The sequence below is a fragment of the Lepidochelys kempii genome, chromosome 9, assembly GCF_965140265.1.
Source record: "Lepidochelys kempii isolate rLepKem1 chromosome 9, rLepKem1.hap2, whole genome shotgun sequence".
Lineage (NCBI taxonomy): Eukaryota > Metazoa > Chordata > Testudines > Cheloniidae > Lepidochelys > Lepidochelys kempii.
This window is the reverse complement of record NC_133264.1, coordinates 67,377,143-67,396,593: the sequence shown is the minus strand read 5'-3', so window position 1 is coordinate 67,396,593 and position 19,451 is coordinate 67,377,143.

Below are 19,451 nucleotides of genomic sequence, written 5' to 3'. Positions count from 1 at the left end.
TCCTTTTCTGAAACTTTTGAGACTATGGAAGTAAACAGATAAGTAGTATGCTGTATTTAGAAGTCATACCTGTAATCATCAGACTTTGAAACCTAATATGTTAGGTTACTATTTCTATTTTGAAGGGAAACTTTGAATTTAGTCTTCAGTGTATCGTGATTATGACTGCAGGTAAGGTCCCAGAGGACCATATATAGAATCTACCAGTGAAATGGAAAATCTACTCTTCAAAACACCCAAGAAGCAAAAAGGAGATTAAGAGAGCTAAAGATATGTACAAGAAATAGACAAATACAAATAAGTCTAACAAATTCAGTACTTAAGACACCGGCCAAATCCACAGATTACTTCAAGGACTAGATAGTTAAATATTGGCTGGCCTGGTTGTCGCTGTAGCAGAAGGGAGAATAATATCTAATAAACTAGAATCTTTACCAAAATGAAAAAAACCCACATCTCCTGGCCTTCTTTCCACCACTGCTGGCACCCTCATTTAGATCTGTGCAAATAACTGGTGTCTGTTTGCTGGCAATTCCAAAAAATTGGAAAACTCTGTTTCAGGCTGAACTGAAAATGAAAATTTTCAGAGTTTTTAGCAAATCAAAAAGTAAAAAAAAACCCTTTTGTATCAAAACATCCCATTCAACATGAATAAAATGTTGTCTGTATATTTCCAGCACTTTTAATGGATTTTGCACTTTAAAAAAAAATTGAAGGGTATTTCAAATCAGAATAATTTTGAACTGCAAAATCAAACTGCTGCACTGTAAAAATGTCCAAACAAGGAAGTTTTGCTGAGACAGAGATTTTTTTTTTTAAACACAACTTGGCAAAACCAAACAAGTTAACAACATGTTTTGTCATCAGCAAATCTGAATTTTTTGCTAAAAAAGTTTTGGCCAAAAATTTTCACCCAGCTCTACTCTTATTCAGGCAGCTATAAGAGAATACAGTCAGTGAGGCTGACTAGCTAGTAGACATACTGACATCTCTGCAGTCTGAAGTGAGGTTAGCAGGCAGTGTGCATGACTTCTTCCAGAGTTTAACGTTAAGTAGGGTTAATGAAGTGTGATTTTAGAGGTTATACATTTGGTGGTCGGCACAGAGGTGAAAGCTGTAAAATAACTATCTTGAACTTACTGTTTAGAGGAAACAAAAGCAAGACAACTGTATCCTTTACAGTGAAACAAAAGATGGAAGTCAAAAAAACTAACCTTCGGTGTGACTTCAGGACCGGATGACATGCATAATAGAGCACTGAATAGACCAATTAGTTGAGCTACTCAAAGAATATGATACATCATTGAATCCAGCTACTTGTGCTGAAAGACTGGAGAGTAACCAACTGTGTGTGCAACTTCTTTTTAAAAGGGACCTAAGTTCATATGAGAAATTACAGAATGATCAACCTAGCAAGTAAAACAAGTAGGTATTTAAATATATTGCATCAGAAACACCTTGAAAGTTATAAATTTGGTTTTCCTTTTTAATTTTGTAATTGTAAATTTCCGCAGAATACCTGGGAAAATTTAGCAAAACAGCAGACAAAGAAGAAGCAATACATATGCATTTAGATTTTTCAACTAGGATTTTCAAATGAGCCCAAGGGAGTGCAGTGCCCAAATCCCACTGGATGACTGCTGCACATACAAGGTCCTTAGGCTCTTTCAGAATTCTGTCTTAAAAGGTTTTGATTAAGACACTCACAAAAAACTCTTAAGGGAATCGGCTAATCAAGAGTAAAAAGAAAAGGAGTATTTGTGGCACCTTAGAGACTAACCAATTTATTTGAGCATGAGCTTTCGTGAGCTACAGCTCACTACATCCGATGAAGTGAGCTGTAGCTCACGAAAGCTCATGCTCAAATAAATTGGTTAGTCTCTAAGGTGCCACAAATACTCCTTTTCTTTTTGCGAATAAAGACTAACACGGCTGTTACTCTGAAACCTAATCAAGAGTGTTTGCTGAACTCCTGTCATGAATTGAAGAGTGGATGCTGAGCTGGGGAAGCATTAAATTTACCGTAAAATAAAGTTAAATAAAAAACAGAGTAGAATTATTGAATCACTTTTGCCCACACAGCATCTTTCCGGCTCTCAGGAAAATGGAGAAGAGTAAATTATTTTTTTCTTTATACTTTAGAAAAGAAAACAAGGCTTTACTCAGCCAAAGGCATTAGAAAGCCACTAGACACTGTCAAATTAGAGGCCTGTTATTGTTTTCACTTTGTACCAACTTCATATAGAAAATACAACACTGTGTGGCTTGCATTTATTTATTTATAATACTTTCCACATACATTTTTATTAGTAAATTAGATAATTTTCAAATTAAATTTAAGATTTGTCATTTCATATGCTTTAGACACTGGCAGATAGGACTGCAGCTGCTATAACAAGTTATTGAAAACTGGTCTCTTTGAAAGTAATTATATTTAACCTCTTCTCTTTGAAGTAAAAAAAAATTTGAGGTTTGTAATTGTAGCTAAGACCAGTTGATTGAATGGCAGGAAAAGCAATTCCTTTTGCTGAGAATTGGTCAATCTATTAAGGTTTTATTTACATACACCCACCACCACTACATCTTCGATTAGCTGTACATACAAAGCTATGTAGCAAGCGTCTCTTGTGGATGACGGGGCCAAATGAGAATAGAGGCAATTAGAACTTAGTCTTTAGCCAAGTGGCTGTAGCTTTATGACAGTAGGAACCGCTACTTTATGAAGTAATTGGATTGAGAAGATAAGAAATACCAGAGTTAATAAAACTGAACACCTAAAAAATGACAGCAGGTACAGTGCACAAGTTTATTAACTATTCTGTGATCATGTATCTAACAAGTAGTAACAAATGCATACAGTGTGCCTGATTTCTTTTCTGTTACAGAAAACTGCATATCACGTTTGCTGACATCTCTCTCAGCCTTGTCAAATTTTAGCTGAAGATTTGAAGTCACATTTAGCAGCAGAAAGATGACTTTGGCAGCAGAAAAATGCTTCATCTAACCTGCTACTTTTAAGATCGATATTCATAACAATCAGGGATATACTGTTTAATTTTAAACTGTAATTCCCCTACAGCAACCTCGCCCAGCAACAGTGAGACCGAGAGCAATATCCATCACAAGTTGCCACTGGACTTCCCTCTGTTGATGTTGAAGTTCCAAGTGACTTCATTTGTTGTTCTCTTAACCAGTTTACTTAAAGTCAAGGCTAATGAGCCGCATCATGCCAAGTCCTGCAGCCCTGTGTAGACTGTATGGGGAAATCTCCAAACCTCACATGAGAGATTACAATTCCTTGTTCATCCATTTCCTTTTGTTACTGAAGGTAGGCTGATGTTTAACATACCCCAACTCCCAACCTCTAGGCTAGATTATCTCAGTGGGGGGTGATAATCAGTCAAGCTCCGGATACCAAGAGCAATTGCTCAAAGTTACAATCCATAAATCAAGTATGTAATCTAAACTGATTCAGCAAGTAGACTACCTATTTATCCATGCAATGTGAAGCCTCATAACTTCTTTACAGTCCAGATACATAATGCAGACCCATGAGCACACTCAGTTAAATCCAGGGGAACATGTCTGTGCATAACATACAAACTGAGCAAGAAGGAAAATGACAGTTTTACACACAGCTCAATGACAACCTCTGTCCAACATGCAGTGGTGGTGACAAAAGCCAACAAAATGTTATGAGGTAGAAGAAATTAACTGGAAGACATTTTAAATGGCATGCCTTCCTCTGAAGCATGGGGCACGGGTCACTTCCTGGAGGATTCTCTGCACCTTGAAGTCTTTAAACCATGATTTGAGGACTTCAACAGTTCAGACATAGGTGAGAGGTTTATTGCAGGAGTGGGTGGGCAAGATTCTGTGGCCTGCATTGTGCAGGAGGTCAGATTAGATGATCATAATGGTCCCTTCTGACCTTAATATCTATTAGTAAATAGATGGTAAGACTAAAAAGGACCATTAGGCCACCTAGTCTGACAGAAGTCACTACATTTCACCCAGTTAACCCTGTATTGAGCCAAATATCTAGTATTGTTCTAAAAAGCATACCTTCTAGAAAGGCATCCAGTCTTGATTTGAAGACATCAAGAGATGGAAACTCCACCACCTCCCTTGGTAGTTTGTTCCAATGGTCAACCACCCTCACTGTTGAATTTGTGCCTTATTTCTAATTACGATTTTGTAAGGCTTCAGCTTCCAGACATTGGTTCTTACTATGCTTTCTATGCTAGGTTAAAGAGCTTTTTAGTATATTTTTTCCCTCCCCAACAATGTACTTACATACTGTAATGAGGACACCTCTTGATCTTCCTTGTGATCGTCTGAACAGATTGTGCTCCTTCAGTCTCTTCCTGGAAGGCACTCTCTCCAGCTCACAAATCATATTTTTATGGCTCTTCTATGCATCCTTTCCAGTTTTTCCAACATCCTTTAAAAATGTGAACAAGAGCCTGTTACATGCAATGTGTGTCTCAGCTGGTATGGGAGTTCAAAGTGCCAACATTTTAAACTTGAAACACATTGGGTTTAAATATAGACAGCAAAACTTGTATTCTCAGTGTAAGAAAAGTCTTATTTCAGATTAAAGGAAACAAAGAGAACCTGAATTACTTTCACTGTTACCATTTGTTACTTTAAGTTCACGGTCCATCCTACTCAACTCTTTACTCAGTAGTTTGAAACTTTTCACCCTCTTCATATGCAAATTGTTCCATGCTTCCACCTCTGAACCCTACATCTTGGTTATATCATTTTTGATAGTGCCCTGAAGCAAAAAGTATATTGCAGGTGATGGTGTCAGGACACAAAGTAGCTGTCCATGGAGAATGGGGGTGTTTCTAGTGGGGTTCTGTAGGGAGCTGTATGAGGACTGAGGCTATTCAACATTTCTATCAAGGATCGAGGTGTCCAGTGCAAAAAACAAGTGCTGATAAATTTGCAGAGGACACAAAGATTGGTGAAATAGTAAACAACAACAAGGAAGGGGAAAATCACACAGAGCCATCTGGATGGTCTGGTAAGCTAGGCCTTTTCAAACACAATGTGTTTAATACAGACAATTATCCTAGAATCATAGAATATTAGAATTGGAAGAGACCTCAGGAGGCCATCTAGTCCAATCCCCTGCTCAAAGCAGGACCAACACTAACTAAATCATCCCAGCCAGTGCTGTATCAAGCCGGGCCTTAAAAACCTCTAAGGATGGAGATTCCACCGCCTCCCTAGGTAACCCATTCCAGTGCTTCACCACCCTCCTAGTGAAATAGTGTTTCTTAATATCCAACCTAGACCTCCCGTACTGCAAATTGCAAATGTAGATGTCTATAAACAAGTTGACCTAAACTAATCCAAAGTTAGCACTTTGAGCACTGAAAAAAGTTTGTTTCTCTGCTACTGGATTTCAGACAGCACTATAAAAGTCTAAGTACCCAGTTACTACTGGCATTTAATTTCCTCCTTGACTGAAGACAGGGAAGACATAAGAACTTAAAAATGGCCATAATGAGTCAGATAAATGGTCTATCTAGTGGCCAGTGCCAGATATTTCAGAGGCAATGAATAGATAAGATAATCATCAAATGATCCATCCCCTGTTGCCCATTCCCAGCTTCTGGCAAACAGAGGCGAGGACACCATCCCTGCCCATCTTGGCTAATAGCCATTGATGGACTTATCCTCCATGAATTTATCTCATTCTTTTTTGAAGGCTGTTATAGTCTTGGCCTTCACAACATCCTCTGGCAAAGAGTTCCACAGGTTGACTGTGCTTTGTGTGAAGAAATACTTCCTTTGTTTGTTTTAAACCTGCTGCCTATTAATTGCATTTGGTGACCCTTAGTTCTTGTGTTATGAGAAGCAGTAAATAACACTTTCTTATTTACTTTCTCCACACCAGTCATGATTGTATAGATCTCAATCATATCCCCCCAAGACTAAGCTTGCAAGAAAACCTGCTGTCCAGACTCCAGTGCCCAGAATACAAAGTGTGTGTGTGTTTGAAGCTTCAGCTTGAGCTTTCTGTCATTTCATCATCAGTTGCAATACTAACCATACCTTTGTCAGACACCTCCCAACGAGCTGGACTCAGCAGTCCTGAATCCTGGGATCTGCCACAGTACAAATAACAGGCACACCAGAGCTCCCTACCAGTTAATCCACTCATCACCATTCATTTGGCTTGCTGAGAAACATTCACACAACCACTGCTAGGAACTCTGTGCCAACTCAAACTACGGGAGTCTGACGAAGATGTAGAGCAAGTAAAAAGTAACAATGAGAAAACTGAAATAGCAAAATATAATGAACTAATCCATATTTCTAAGAAATACTCCTGAGGATAGCAAGTCTGGTTCAGCTTCAGGTATCCTATCAACCACAACATGCTAAGACAGCTCTTTAATCTTACAGCCTATCCATACCTACCTATTGAGGCTCTACAGAGCCCAAAGGAACACAATTTCACGTTCCTTTCTACACTTCTTCCCTTGGGCAATATTCAATGTTAATGTGTTAAACAAGCAATTCGCGCTCAGTGTAATACAACTAGAGACAAGCTATTCTTATTTTTCTTACTACCGTCCTTTCTTGAGGAAATCAGGAGGTTTTGATCATATTCTGAAAGTCAAATGTTAGAAAGAATCATGACTTCTTATTTAAAGTGAGATTGTAGCCACAAGCTTGGATACTTAGCTAGATGAATGGATGTAAGTATTTCAGTTCTTTGGTTGTCCTAGCATTTATAAGCTCAGACTCACTGACTTTTTTTATCTGTGAGCAAAATATATACAAGTTTTGTTATACTATAAAAGTTTGCAATTACCATATATTATTTATGTGGAGGTACTCACTCCATCATTAGTAATATTGTGCCCTAGGATCTGCTTGATGCTGACAGTGTTACAAATGTAAACTAGGAAAATAACATATTTCACAGTGATATAGTCAAATCACTTTACCTTAATTTGTTCAGCACAATGAGGCTATTAAATTACCTCATACTACCAAATAAAATCATGTAACGAAAGTGTCATGCCCTGAGCAGACTGCTTAAGGAGAAACTCGCACCCTTTTGGTTGAGTTCTGATATCAAATGCCAAGCACAACCTGTAACTTCCCACCTTCCTGACCCTTCCTTGTGAACAGAATTTGAATAGGAGTTCTAGTACAGGCAGCGTCTACTGAATATTGGCTACTGGGCCGTTTGTTAAGTTTCAGTTCCCATATCGTGTCAGAAGGCCATCCTTGTATCAGTCTGCTGTGCCTAGGTATTTTGACTGTCTCTACATTCCTAGTTTTATCTACTGTAGACCCAACCCTGCACTCCTTTAGCAGCCACAATTCCTACTTATGTTAGTTTCGCCTGCTGGAAGCTATAGGTTGAGCACCTATAGGAGATGAAGTGTTTAACAGTCAGGTTTAAGTGATAGCCGAGTTTCAATTTAAACACAGTTTATTGGAGTAGATAAACAAATAGGTTCTTAATATTGCAGTTTTCTTGAGTGAAATCAGTTTCTTTACAGAAGATTATATGTTTAAATTGCATGCTGCAATATTTAAGTAACAGAACAAAGATTTAAGAAGAAACATTTTAAGAACCGTTATAAAAGAGTATACCACATTTTAGGTCTACGGGTACACACAAAACTTCACCAACTGTGTGTGTGCTTAAGTAATCATAACACGTATTAGCAGAGGACAACAAAAGCAGTGGGCAAGTATTGTCTGTGTGATTTACAATTGTTTGTGCAAGCAGAATAGCTTTTCCCCTTTTAGAAATATCTGTTATGTAACAAGTGTATAAAGGTTTATCAAGATCTGCCATATTTCCATGTGTATGGCGGAAGTATTTCTACATTGTCCTCAGTCAAATTCCAGGTAATGTAGCTGAGATGTTAATGGCAAGTAGAACTGAGCAAAATTTTTCAAACAAAAACTTATTTTTATAGTAAAATATCTAGAGTGATCAACCAAAGCATTTTGCAAATTCATGTAAGATTTCTTCAAATTTTCATTTCAGTTGAAACAAAAGAGAAGTTTCAGAAATGCCAAACTGTTCAAATGTTACCAAAATCAAACATTTCAGTTTTTTAGAATAGAATCAGAAGAGGATTTAGGCACCATTCACAACGTAGATGGTGGTGCCATCTCATAACTTTTAGTCCAGGGGTTAGGGCTCTCACATGGGATGTGGGAAACCCAGGTTCAAGTCCAGAGCAGGGACTTGAACCAGGGTCTCTCTCCTTCCAGTTGAGGCTATTACAGTGTGGATATCACAAGATCTACCATTGAAGATGTTCCCTCTCTCTCAGGCTCCATGCAAACCTGATTGTGAGGTTATTTCCATAACAAGGGGAATACCTGGGTTCCTCCAGAGCAGGATTTGAACTTGTTCTCCCAAATTCCAGTGAATGCCCTAACTCTGGCTAAAAGTCAGAAGGCAGGCAGTAGCACCACTATCTTCTCCACTATTAGTCCTCAAGCACTGGAAAAAAAATGCTGCACTACTACAGTTTGCAACCTACATTTACCCATTCTCAGTTTGACTCCCCTGTCATGAGGACAACTATTGTCCTCGTGGTAGCAGATAGCACATTCTCACATTGTTAAAACAGCCATGTAGGAGAAGTCCTGAATTTTGTAGGATGGACTCTCAGAACAACTAATCATTGCACAGCACGAGGCAACTGTTCTTGAAGATTTAGATAAATCACTGAGCTTATTTTAATCTACAATCATGCCATATAGGCTAGGTAACAGAAAAATCTGAAGAAGACCTAGTCATCTGCTCCTATGTTGACCACAAGGAAACTACAGGGACACGTGCATTGTGTACCGTGTTATCACAGGGCACTACTAGAGCTGCTTGGATATTTTTCAGATAAAATGGTCCCTTGCCTTCAACAAAATGACATTTTCCTCAAAACCAAAACTTTTTAAGATGGAATTTTTGTAAAAATTGCCCATAAAATATTTCAAAATAAAAAAGTTTCATTTTGAAGAATTGTGAAGCTTGTTTGGGAATTACAAAACTTTATTTTTAATTTTATTTAAGGAGAAGCTCCTAATATGCATTATGATTACTAACGTGTCATAATATAATAGCTGAAATATTCTGTTTTTATTTTTTAAATGTCAGGCAGCTGCAACTTTGTACCTGTTGAAATATCTTATCTATTCTCAAAGTGTTTGTGTTGTGAATTAAACAATTTGACACTAAGTGGAAACTGGTATGATCACTTAAGAATCAGAGCCTTGGAGTATGATATTCATTAGCTACTCATCTTTAACAGTTTATTTTCCCTCTGCCTCCAATATGGTTATTTCAAATCTGCGAGTTGCAACCTAAATCCCTTCCAGACTTTTCCTCTGTGGTCATAAGGGAATACAAATAATGGATTATACTGACTGATAAGTATCCTTTGATAGTCCAGACCTAGTTTCATTCTTGCCTATAGCAGTAAAGCAGTTTAGTGCAGCATCATGATATGCTGGAAGAAGATTACTGCATTAAACCCTTCATACAGCTATATGTCATGATTTCCAGACTATGTGACCTAGGCAAACTGCTGGAGGACCTCACTACTGTAGTTTTTTCACAGTTTTGAGGAAGGGAGCTGCAGCCCATAAACTTCAGTTTAACTTATTGGTAGGACCCAACTTAATCTACAGAACGAATTTAAAAACAGGACATCAAGTTTGGCCAGTTTTATCACCACACTTTCATTTTGATATACCTTTTTAAAAATCTGTTGCTCTACAAATACGGAAAGCCACATGAAGACATAGTGAAATGGCAACATACTCTATATTCCATTTTATGCAAAAACTGAAAATAGACTTTTCCCCCCACAGTGCAGTTGTAAACATCCTAGGTGCAAAGTGCAAGGCCGTTAAATATAACGCATCCAGACAAGTGTGATTTGTGTAGATGTCTTTCCTCTTATACAGGTTTAGGGTTTAAAGTGACGGCTTTTTAAGGTGAGACAAGTAAAGAAGCTTTGCTCAGATTCCCAAAACAGAACTACATTAAAATGAAGCTAAGGTTAAGTACATACCAGTATTTTAGAATTCCTTTTACTATGTTCCTGTAAATTATTTTGATCTTAGTACCAAGCAACATAGGCACAGCAATTTTAGAAGCAAGGTTAAAGTTAAGTGACTGAACATATTCAAATATGGAAACACACAGTTCGAGCATTCAAATGGTTCTGCCACATAGTGACATCATGCATTGACCACAATTATAATTAAGACACTTCAGCAGGGGCAGCAAGTTGTATGGGCCCGTGGTGCCCAGGCTCCAGCAATATTCAGGGCCCGGGGGCCCAGCTCCACCAATGTTAGGAGTTGGGTCTCTCCCCGGCCCCCCACTTGCTGCCCCTGCACGCCTCCCCCGAGTGTCCCCCAGCCCACACTTGTCGCCCCTGCACACCTCCCCCGAGTGTCCCCCAGCCCCCACTTGCTGCCCCGGTGTGCCTCCCCGGGGCCTGGGAGCAGAGCATCCCTGTCTCCCCCCTGCAGCTCCATGCTGCCTCCTGCATCAACTGCCACTGCAGGGTCCTAGTGCCCCCCAACCACTACTGCCAGGACAGGCTGACCCTGACCCTGCCCTTCCCCTCAGACCCTTTCATTTTCCAGCGGGACCCTCCACCAGCACAGGGGGGCCCCGGCTCACAGTCACCGCTCCTGCCCCACGCTGGGCAAGGGGCAGCCCCATCCCCAGTGAACCTACAGTGAGGGGCAGCAGCAGGGGAGGAAGCGCACGTGTGATGGCAGCCTCCCCTCCCCCCCACGGCACTCACCACAGGAGAGGCGAGGGGATTTCCTGTACCTGAGAGGAGCCCTAGGAGCACATGCAGTGACAGTGGTGCAAGGTGAGTGTGGTGCAGGGGGGAAGTGGGGGGCCCCCTGCAGAGCTCGCTGCTGCCTGTGGGGAATCCTCCTCTCTGGCCCTTGCCCCAGGGCAGCCTGTCTGCACCCCAAACTCCTCATTTCCAGCCCTGTCCACCCCAGAGCCTGCACCCCCTGCACCCCAACCCTCTGCCCCAGCCCGAGACCCTCCCACACCCCGAACTCCTCATCCCCAGCCCCACCCCACTGCCCTCATCCCCACACCCCAACCCTCTTCCCTAGACCTGAGCCCCCCCATACCCCACAGCCCTCACCCCTGCACCCCAGCCCTCTGCCTGAGCCCCTCACACCCCCAAACTCCTCATCACCAGCCCCACCCCAGAGCCCTCACATTTTTACATTATTTTAAAAAATATACAGTAACTCCTTGCTTAACGTTGTAGTTCTGTTCCTGAAAAATGCTATTTTAAGTGAAACAATGTTAAGTGAATCCAATTTCCCCATAAGAATTAATGTAAATAGGGGGGTTAGGTTCCAGGGAATTTTTTTTTTTGCCAGACAAAAGACTATATTTTATATATGTATACACAGTATAAGTTTTAAACAAACAATTTAATACTGTACACAGCAATGATGATTGTGAAGCTTGGTTGAGGCGGTGGCGTCAGAGGGTGGGATATTTCCCAGGGAATGCCTTACTGCTAAATGATGAACTAGCACTCAGCTGAGCCCCCAAGGGTTAATGCATTGTTGTTAATGCAGCCTCACGCTCTATAAGGCAGCACGAATGGGGGGAGGAGGGAGAAGACAGCATGGCAGAGAGAGACAGAGACACACACCAGGTGTGTGAGAGAGAGATTTTGAGACAGCAGCTGCTGCCAGCAAGCTCCCTCTATTCTGAGCCCTGTCTTGTCCCCATGTGCTGTGTAGAGATGGGGGGGCAGGAACGGGGGGAGGGGGACACCCTGACATCAGGACCCTTCTTCCCCCTCTCCCCTGTACAGCAAGTAGGAGGTTCACGAGAGCAGCTCCAAGGCAGTGGTGGGGAGGGACACCTGAACTGCCCAGCAATTGATAGTCTGCTAGGCGGCAGCCGCACAGGGAACTTAGGGGAGCTGATGGGGGGGCTGTTGGCCCACCCTGGTTCCAAGCCCCCGCCACGAGCGCTCCAACGGGCTGTTCTTTCTGCAAGCAGTGGACAAAGTAGGCGGCTGCCAAACAACACTATAAGGGAGCATAGCGCAACTTTAAATGAGCATGTTCTCTAATTCAGGGGTTCTCAAACTGTGGTCCACAGACCACCAGTGGTCCATGAGCTCCATTCAGGTGGTCCGCAGATAGTTCCGTCTAAGATGCATGCCTGGGCAGCCGCACATGAGAGAATGAAGGGGCACCCATCTAATTAGTGGAGCTGCGCAGGCGTGGCTCCACTAATTAGGAGCCTGGACCCTGGAGAAGACGTATATGTAAGGTGAGATGGTGGCCTTGGGGGGAATAGGGGATAGGTGGGAGGGGGCAGTGGTGTGAGAAGAGGGGGTGGGGGGAATTTGGGACGTGCAGGGCTATGGCGGCCAGAGAAAGAGGCTCCAGTGTTGCGGCTGCTGGGAAGAGACCCACTTCCTTCCCAGCTTCAGCTTTGTGGCTGTTGTGACAGGGGAGAGACCCCCCCTTCTTTCCAGCCTGAGCTCAGGGGCTGCTGCGGTGGGGGAGAAAGGGAGAGAACCCCCCTTCTTCCCAGCCCCAGCTTGGGGGCTGCTGTGGTGGGGGAGAAGGCACATCCATCGCTTTAGAAAGGTTAAGACTGCTGATATTAAAATATGAGTACTTTAATACTCAACAAGTAATTCCAGAAAAAAAATTATTTTTCATAGTTTGTATCTTTGTAGTATCTATTGAAATCTTTCTTTTATTTTCAAGGCCCAGTCCACTGGCTATTTTATTCCACCCTGCAGCAACCCAAAGCAACCAGAGCACAGCAGTCACTTAAACTGTGTTTACAGCTAATGTGCATCTTCAGATCAGCAGAAAACACCCAGAGCCTACTCCATAATTTCCCTGTTTCTCCTGTCTTCCATGCTCCTCTGAAGACATGCCCCCTTCCCAAAAAACACTCTTCTACCTTCACAAATGTTATTCCCCAGCAAAGACACCACTCATTTCTCCCTTCCTTGTTGAATAACTGGTGTAATCAGGGTTTTTGCCATCATTTTCCACAACTGACGTTTCCCGAAGAAGAAATTCATGCATCATTCTCTGGCAAAGAATAAGAAGTAGAATTCCCCTCTTTCAAAATGGTCACTACCTTCCTTGGTTCTCAGCTGAAGTGGAAACACAATTAAAGGCAAGTTGGTGGCCCCCTACATACTGTCAGGAAGTGCAGAGTAGCAGGTGAGTGGATACAGTGTTTTTCACTGTAGCATCAGGCCCATGGAACCATAGGAGATGGCCATTTTGAAAGAAGAGTTCTTCAAGCAGTTCTCTCAGTAAGATCATTCTTCAGTATCTGCTGAAGAAGAAACTTTTGGTTATGATTAACAGGAAACCCATGTATAGCCTATGCAGAATATGTGTCGGCTTTCTAAGACGTACTCCATTAAAGTTTTTAAGAAAGGAGTTCTGACAGCTAAAATTCTTAACAGACCCATTTTTAAATAATTGAAATTCCTAAATTACTTCAATGACACTCATTCTATCCTACACAAAGAAGATTACATGCTTTGATTTTGAAAAGTATGTGTTATATTTTTCCATATGCAAGAGATTGAATCCTTGAGTAAGTGCCTAACTCACCTTGGTTTCAGCTACAAATCTGCAGCTGATGCCCCATAATGTTGTAATATGGAATCTAGTTTCACTTTAGCTTGACACTACATGGTGTATTTAATGCATTATATAGAATAATATACAACTGGTTAGTGAGCAAGGAATAGAAGGGAAGGGGGGTGGAAATCATTGGGTCCTTTCCATTCACAGACAGAATGATTTATAAAGAGTAAGAATTAGTGGAATGTGTTGGAATCTTTGATGCTCGATAATTGGGACACTAATTATTTCCACTGTTTTCTTTAAGCCTACACTTAACAGACATTCTATATGAGGGTTTATATTTATCTTCTCATTAAAAAAAACCTATGCTCTAACTTTTGATTTCACCTAGGTAGCAAACCCAGATTTCAGTGAAGTTGGTGTCTCGAAGCACTATCCATAAAAAACAGAACACCACAGTCCCTATATTAAAAAGCACACCATCTAAAAATGAAAAATTGTAACTGACAGCTGTTAGGATATAGATATTCAGGCCTCTGTAAAGGCCTATACTCTAAGAATTTAGCTGTATTCTTGTCACTTGGCTAGTTATTGAGGTATAAAAGAAAGAATCAAAATCACTGTCTGCCAGCGTAAGGGCCTTCTCTTACTGTGACAGTCTGAGGCCCTGTTCTTAGGCTAAGGCCTTTGGCTAAGCAACAGAGGCAGCCATAAGCTGGGAAGCGAAAGGTCACATCCTCACATTCCGAACTAGTCACATTGAATGAAGGTGCTATTGGGCTGTTGGAATACAGTCCTGTCCAGATAATGCCTATCGCCTCCAGAGAAAGGGAAGTGCCTAGAAGATGTAAAAGGAAACTTAGTTTGATAGCATCCTGTCTGACAAGAACTCACTTACCAATACCTGGGATGTGAAATCCTCACTTCTGTATTGTTTTGTCATTATAGTTCCCACTTTGCTATTGTTTATTTGCATGGTCTCTGTCTGATTCTGTGATTGTTTCTGTCTGCTGTATAATTAATTTTGCTGGGTGTAAACTAATTAAGGTGGTGGGATATAATTGGTTAGCTAATCATGTTACAATATGTTAGGATTGGTTAGTTAAATTTCAGTAAAATGATTGGTTAAGGTATAGCTAAGCAGAACTCAAGTTTGACTATATAGTCTGCAGTCAATGAGGAAGTGAGTGGGTGTGGGGGGGGAAATGGAAACAAGGAATGGAGGTGGGGAAATTGGAATCATGTTTAGCTAAGAGCAGGAATGGGAACAGGGACACAGGTAAGGTTCTGTGATGTCAGAGCTGGGAACGGGGACAACTAAGGAAGGAAACTGGAATCATCCTTGCTGGAAGTTCACCCCAATAAACATTGAATTGTTTGCACCTTTGGACTTCGGGTATTGTTGCTCTCTGTTCATGCGAAAGGACCAGGGAAGTAAGTGGGTGAAGGAATAAGCCCCCTAACAACAGCATTGAAAAATAGAAGGGTAGAATAACCAATCCCCCACATGTGCACACCCTGAAAATGGTCCTTAGAACTGTGGTATGAACCTCGCACATGTTCCTAAAAAACTGCTTCCCAACGCATAGATAATATAGGTTTCTTAGTTTATAGAGAGCGGCATAGTGAGATGTGGGATTTTGTGTGAAGAAACTGAGAAACTTGAGTCAAATAAGGGAGTCATTTCACTGCAGTTGTGGTGCGGCCGTTCACTGAGTTCTAGAATTTAAGAAGCTGTGTCTTGCATCCATATTTTATAAGCTGTGTCCTGCATTCATAAACCTTCTCTCATAGTTATTGATAGCTTCATTCGTCCAGTAGAAAGTATCAGTTGTGCGAGGTCATGGAGGAAAATCTGTCCAATAACAAGAGCCAAAGTCTAGGGCCAGGCTTTTGAGTATCAGGACACAGACCCTGAAAAAGCAATCCGTCAGGCAACCAGTGTTCGGTTACAGCTGGTCTAATTTCAGGGGCTTCACAAAAAATCTTAAATGGAAACATGTTAATTGGAAATTTCTTTCCACTCCTCGCCCCCCCAATTTTTGATGAAAAATTAGTTATTTTAGTTTTGTTTTAAAGAGGTTATGTACTTATTTATTTTCCCCTCTTTCTATTGGAAAGATGGGGAGAGTTTTAGACATTTTATAATGGTAGAAAAATTAGCTCACTTTTTAAAATAACTTATTTCACACTTCCTCAGTGGAAAGAAGAGACTGGTTTCTCACTTCTTTTACTTCACCTTTGATCCCATTCTTCCAGGGTTGCTATGGTTTGGGGGGGCAGGGAAGGGGGAAAGAAGAGACTATGTTCAAAATAACCTCTCCACTGCATCCCACCACAGCCACTGCGTTTTGCAAACCAGGGATAGACCAAAACATTCATTTGTACTAAGTTTGCTCTGGTGCAGTTGAGGTTCAGGTGCACAATAAAATGTAATATTTCTCTACAGTGCATAACTTGCAACAGAATACACAGTGCATGTTCCAAACCCCTTCTTGAAGATGCATTTGCTGTCACACTACATAGACTGCTTTGTTTACCACCAATACCTTTCTCTTCATAATGAGAACTTTCAGTTGTACAAACTGACAACCATTGCTGCAGAAAATTCTTGCATAGCAAAATGGTTTTCAAATAGGCTGCATTAGATCTGATGGGCTAGATAGGTACTGAAATATTCCTAGCCATTTTCATGATGCTCAGGAAACAAAACAAGAAAAGCAAAGCAAATATCTTCTGGGCCAAAGCCTACAACAGGTATACAATCTGGGATAGTCTTCATACAAGAATGCTTTGTAAAATATGCAGTACGTCCTTATAATACATGAGACTAAAAATTTCAATAATAAGCAGTTGAAAATCCATTTATAGTTCAGCAAACAAGTGTATAGCATAGCACAACCCTCTGAAATATTTTTCAAAAGAATTTTAAACACTAACCTGAAGGTTTTTAGATTCTCAACATTACATGTGAATATTCAAGTTTTGTTTTGATGGCCTCTATTAAAAGCTTACATCATAAAGGGGAAGCACAGTTAGAGCAGAAGTCATCATGAATGCTGGGTTCTACTCCCATCTGTGCCACTGACTTCAGTGCCCTTGATCATTTTAAAGGATCTGAGTACCCACAGCTCATCTTGTGTAGTTACTCAGAACCTTTGCACTAATATCTGTACCCATGTTTTTTCCTGCTATTAAGTCAGGATAGCAATACTTCAGGATTGATTGTTTCCCTCTCTGAAATCCTGTGAATAGCACTAAGTGCAAAGTAATTGTTCATGAAGCAATGATGGCACAGATGTATTGCTCTAAAACTCAAACCAGAGCAACGTTTAGACGAGTGCCTCCATTAGAATTGCAGTACAAGACAGAGCCTGATATTTACACTGTCACATGGGCGTGTCACAAGCCTTCTAAAGCTTCCAGTTTAGATGTGGCAGTCAATGAGCTCTACAGCAGATTCAGTAAGCAATAGCTCACATTAAGCCTCCACAGCTTTTGATGTCTTTTGGCACACTTAATTATTACAAGGTCTTTTAAACCCCATACGGGTAATTCCTATTGATTATTTTGTTGCCCACTGCTGAGAGCAAAGCGGATCCACAGCACATTTCTGTGCTTTTAATCTTTGCAAGCGTGCTGCTCATGTCTAACAATGGTTTTGCATTTTTAGGTGAAAGGAAAAACGGACAGCCTTTCTAGGAGGGTCCTACATTTGGCACTAAGCTCAGCTGAGGGGATGAACATCCCTTGTCACTGAAAGCTGCAGAATAGTGATTTGAAAGGATCTTTTTTGCAACTATAGTTCCAAGCTCATAATTGAAATACCTGAAAATATTTCCTATAGAATTGGATGTGGTAAAAACCCAAGTCACTTTCAATCCACTTTCAATCCAAGAGCTAAGCTGCCTGGGTAAAAATCTCCTTCTCATCCCCCACTGAAACTCAACTTTAATACATATCCCCTTGGGTAGAAATGCACAAGTGGCTCCAACGGCAAGCACACCAATATTCTCTCATGAATACCCAAGTCACTCCTCATCCGTACTATACTTAACAGATTAAATTCACAAAGAATATGCAAACTTCTTTAAACCTTTCCCTGTTGAAGTTTAATGGTTACTTTTTAGTTGGGAACACATTTGGATTTATAACTCAGAACAAAGTCTTAAATCTTTCTGTTATCTCTTATTTACAAGCTGAATATTGTTTAAGGGAACGTCTCTGCCCCCAACACATCTTTCTGTCCCATTTTGACGCCACTGTGAAGCAATTAATATTTAATTGTATTATTTCCTTATATGACCACAGTTTATTGCCAAGGACACCAGGCAAACAATTCTGATGTCATTGCAGATTCCAATTCAAGGCAAAGTATTTGAGAGAGGAAATGCAGTTATTCAGACTCATCTACTATTAGTTACACCTAAACTGTTCCATCCATACAGCTATCACAAAGAGCCTAACAAATAACAATGCATCAACTCCCCTGAGAATCAAATATTATCCCTATTACATGGACAGGAAAGCTGCAAGTTTGAATCATTTGCCCAAGGTCAGTGCTGCAGTAGGAAATAAAGCCCCTGTATCACCATGCCCACTTTCGGCTGTTACCACTAAAATAGTGACAACACAGAACAGGAGAGCCAATGAAATTCTCCAGTTATACATTCTTATTTTGTGTGAGCTGAACTATACAGTTGTGAAAACTCCTTGACGCTGTCAACTGCATACTGTATCTGACAAGGCAGAAACAGCATCCTCATACACATGTTTTGTCATTCCCTATCAGTATGGTGCAGTTGTTATCTCACTCACAGAAACTGTCAGCCCTCAGGAGGAACTGTGATTTAATTAGCTTAGGTTACACTCCAAAAGGCACACAACTTGAACGCAAAATACAACAGAATACTGAGAAGCAAATTGCTGTATCTGCTGAGTGTCTGTATTCTGTTAGAACATTGAAAGAAACCTTTCGTATTTTTAGGGTCATTTCATTGGGTGATCTCATTGGACCTGTTCCATTTAAAAATAAGTGTCTAAACGAAGTTTAGTCTGACTTCAGGCGAGCCTGGGGGATACCATGAAGCAGTTTCTGTTAATTTTCCTCTCTTCCTACAATCCTGGCATTACAAAATCAGTAGTATTCATAAAAGCTATAGGAATGCCTGCTCACAAAATAGCAATAATATTAAGTGATAAGATTAATTCTGCAGAGTGGGGCCATTAAATATAGCACATATTTAACATTTTTCAATATACTCCTTATTTACCAAAAGGAAAAGGGCTGATGTCTGGATGTCTAGTTAGTCAATATTAACACAAGTGCCTTTATTTATTTTGTGATTTTCTTAGTTACCTGTAATGCTGACTTTCTGCTAATGCAAGCAGGCAAAAAAAAAACAAGCAGTTTTGCAAATACATCAATTTCAAAGTCATTGTTTCAAAAGAGTAACATTTGTTTAAAATGTTCATGAAATATTCTAAAACAGATGGAAGGTTCACTTTTGTCCTCCCCTGAGCGCACCCTTTATCACACCACCAAGTGCAAGAGAATCAATGATATCCAGGGGTTTTCATCTCTCCCCCTTAGTTTTTCAAATGCAACAATGACAGAAAGAAAAATGGGAAAGAAAAAGCTTAAAGTGAAAACACCCTGGGGAAAAAAGGCAAGGGGAAAAAAAACAAAAAGCAAAATTCCCAGGTTATTCCTTTTCATATGCAAACAGAGACTTTTTGCAAGAGTATCCAGGTGCAAAGAAAAAAAATTAATGAAAAATAGATTAAAGAATTTTAATCAGCTCTTATCACAACCAATT